The sequence below is a fragment of the Dermochelys coriacea genome, chromosome 13 (assembly GCF_009764565.3).
Source record: "Dermochelys coriacea isolate rDerCor1 chromosome 13, rDerCor1.pri.v4, whole genome shotgun sequence".
NCBI classification, from domain to species: domain Eukaryota; kingdom Metazoa; phylum Chordata; order Testudines; family Dermochelyidae; genus Dermochelys; species Dermochelys coriacea.
In genome coordinates, this window is record NC_050080.1 from 1781778 (window position 1) to 1785621 (window position 3844).

The following is a 3844-nucleotide window of genomic DNA, read 5'->3' on the forward strand; positions in this document are numbered from 1 at the left end:
GATCCCTTCTTGCAGTGCCCCTAAAATGAGCAAACAGAAACTAGGGTTAGAACTGCCTTGGGCAGTTGAAGACACTGGCAATACTCTAGTCACTTCTCCCCTATTCTTCTGCAGCTTCTTTGCCAAGAAGGAAAATTCCTCAAGATGGATTATTCTGTTATTCCGATGGCACGTTTTCCAATCCAAATATTGATCTAATGCCCAATAGCTAGACTGGGCCTTCTGTGTATTTTGTGATCAGCAAACCTAAAGAATGCTAAGGTCAGATAAGCCCACTGGTGTTTGGAGATTTCCAAAATGCACTGAATTTATGAAAACGATCTCCAGTTTCCCAGGGGAATCTAGTTTTTATTTTGTCAGCAGGTACCATATTCAAAGAACTTCCAAAAATGCACCTGCGGTGCATCTGTTTTGCATGTATAGACCTCAGGTTTCCATGAGCAACTGTGCTTGCAGATAAGCATGAGAACATACATAGATTACCTGTTTTAAATGCCCAAATGCAAGTTCTGCATGTACAAAATGGCTGTATCTGCAATTTTATTGGGCGCAGTTATTCACCGACTTGTGAAAGTTAAAGTTGGAAAGGCTTTGCTAGGTCAGTTAGTCCATTCTGCTGCCAAAAAATATTATTTCAGTCTAAAGAAAGTACCGGTAGTCATGGCCTCGGAGAAGGAGAAATAGTTTACAACATGAAACCATCTCACCGTCTTACCGCCAGGGATTGCTGGCACATACACAGCTTCAATAATATTCACCAAAAATCCCTTCACTAGCAACTCCTGAAAAGAGAGAAGTGATCTAAGTGATCTACTAAGCCTGGCACAAGCAGCATCCACCCCAGTCATTTTATATTGACTCTGATTTCACTGGTGTAGACGTCCAGTGGCAATGGCCCAAAATTCAGACAAACTGCCAGTTGTTTCGAGAACTAGATGGAAAAAATTGAAAAATTCAAAATTTCAAAGGAAAATGACCATTTATTTTCCAATTTTACCCCCAGTTCTAGTATTTCCTGTGACCATGACTCATGGCTCTTCCACAGGTCAGCTAGGAACCAAGAATCAGAGTGCAGTGCAAATTATCTCCCCACGAGGCCAAATAGATCACCTCAGACAAACTGAGAGCCCTAAAAGCCTTGCTGTAATTGTCTCCTGTCCTTCACAGGCTTTTATGTTATCTAAGTACAAACCCTGGACATCAACAGCCCCTCCTTCTCGATAATGAAAGCAGGATTGGAGTGAGTGAGGAACCTTGAACCTTCAATGCACACATTGTTAATGCAGAACAGATTTTCATTGCAAGCATTGGGGATGGTTATTTATTGACTAAAAGTCTTCCAGGAATTAAAGTGAGGGCATTAACTCACAGCGATCTTCCAGATTGCTAATACTTCCTGGCAAAAGAGATGGTGAGTTCTCCAATTAATTTGTCACTATAACTTCTTACTTGTAATAACATTTTGATTTAGGGGATTATAGCGCATTGATTTTTGAAATAAAACTATTACTAGGGATAAAAGAAATCCAGCTGGGTTCCCAAGAACAAACTCCAGGGCTAGACATTTTAGACCAACACGTCAACACTCAGATTCATAGATACGATTATTCTTCAGCATTTGCTTTTGCCGCGTGTCACACACTCCACTGAACTCACAGCAAACGTGCCGATGCACGAAGCAGCCAAGGCCATTTCATGCAAGCTGCAGAGAAAGGAAATAGGCATCGTCATTTCCTCTCCAGACCTTGTTTATTTGTGGCTCCTTTTCCCTGCCGCTGGCAGCATTTCCCAAGACCCAGGTCCCCTTTCCTCCCTCGAGCCTCTTCGTTTGACTTGCTGCCCTGGGTCAACGTCTCCACTTACTACAAGGGTCAGAGCTTGGGCTTTACCTCTGCACTGACTCCAGTGGGGGTTACTCCTGATTTACACCAGTGTAAGCAAAAGGAAAAGCTGACCTTCTAAGTATAGATGAACAAACCTCCCCATTAACTCACAGAACCACTGTAATCCCTTCCCCCGACCTAGAGCTGGGCAGGAAGTTGTTTTCCTGTCCCACAAAAATTGTCAAGATTTTGAACAATTTTCCTGTCCTAAAGTAGGAGGAAAAATCAAAATCTTAAAATTTTTCATAAACCAAAGACGCTGGGAAAAAATTCAAATGAAATATTTGGTTTCAATTTTGACCAGGGTGTGTTTGTGTATGGTGTGGGGGGAGTGGGGGGAGAGTTTCCTTTGGGGTGTTTTTGTATTTAACTATAATTGGCTTAAATTTCTAAGCAAAAAATCATTTTGAATCAGGAAATGAGAATTTTTCATTTTGATAATGTCCAACAAAATTTTTTGACAATTTTGAAACTTTTTTCAAAATTCTTTAGTCGAAAAATTTGTCAGAACTTTTCGAAACGCTTCCATTTCAACCAACTGGAGTTTTCCAACCAAAAAAGGTTGAAAAATTCCCAATTGACACCCCCCCCCAACTGTCCCAACTGGTGCTTGGATTGGCCTTCCTTGTCTCTGGATGGGTCCCAACTATAAGGGTAGAAAATTATAAATTAGAAAATAAGAAATCTCCTGGAGGAGGTGGGGAAGGAAGAGAAGCTGGTTTCCTTTTGTTCACTTGTCATTCTGATTTCCTTTTTGGTCTTTTAACTCCTAGGCTCTAGGGCTCACAACAGCTGACTGACCCACCTTGCTCTGTCCATTCTCCTTGTCTGCACATAATACTTTTCTATATTGTAACTATGGATGCAATTGGCCCTAATCAAGATCAAAATTCTGCATGTTTCATCTTATTCACAGTTCATACACCTCGGAACTGGGGTTTGCAAACACTTAAAATGATCAACACTGTGTGGCCCCAGCCCATTCTGCCGCCCCTCGTGGGCAGCAAACCCTCCTCGCACCCTAGCAATACCTAGGCATAGTTTCTCTGAACCTGGCCCTTCCCACAGTCAAAGAATTATCACACTCTCAATGGTAAGAAACAACGGAAAGATAACAGCGAATGTCTGATCTGTCCAGAGCTAAGGAGAGCCGCAGCTTCTCTTCTCGAATAGAAAATTGGGTATCCAAATTGATATGCTGCAATGAGAAAACTGAGTCAGCATCAGAAGTCGGTTCAGTCCTGCATGGCAGCATAGGGATGGAGCCAGATCTTTGGCCAGTCTCCATTGAGCCATTTTAGCAATGCAAAGGGGGCTTCAAACTGCCCTGCAGGAACACAGAGGAATCCCCAGGAGATGCTAAGCAGGGCCCAGCTTTCTGCCCTCCCAAATCTAGGAGTGTGTGTTGGGGGCAAGCTGGAATGGAAGGCACCTGGACAGAGCACACTGCCTCCCTGGGGACGATCTAGCTATCCCTAGGGCAGCCCCCTAACTGATCATTTCAACTTACAATGTTCAGGACAAAGAGGGATTCCTGAGCAGCATCTGGCTGCCTTTGTCCTGTTGCATGGTGAGCACAGGCAGTTTATTCATATTTCAATAACCATCGGCTGAGAGGGAGGCAACGACTCAGAGAGCTGGAGACAGAGGTGAAAGTAAGCCGGGTATGCCCCGGTACGGCGTACCGGTAAGAGCATGCAGTCACCATTGGGCTAATTGCATATGCCTTTCCGAGAGGGCAATTTAAAGCCCTGGGGTAGCGGCGGCGGGGCTCTGGCGGGGATTTAAAGGGCCCCGGAGCTCCAACTGCCACTACTGCCCCGGGGCCCTTTAAATCCCCGCCAGAGCCCTGCTGCCTGAGCCCTGGGGTAGCAGCAGTGGTGGGGCTCTGGTGGGGATTTAAAGGGCCCCGGAGCTCCAGGTCCTGCTACCTTCCCGGGGCCCTTTAAATCCCCACCTGA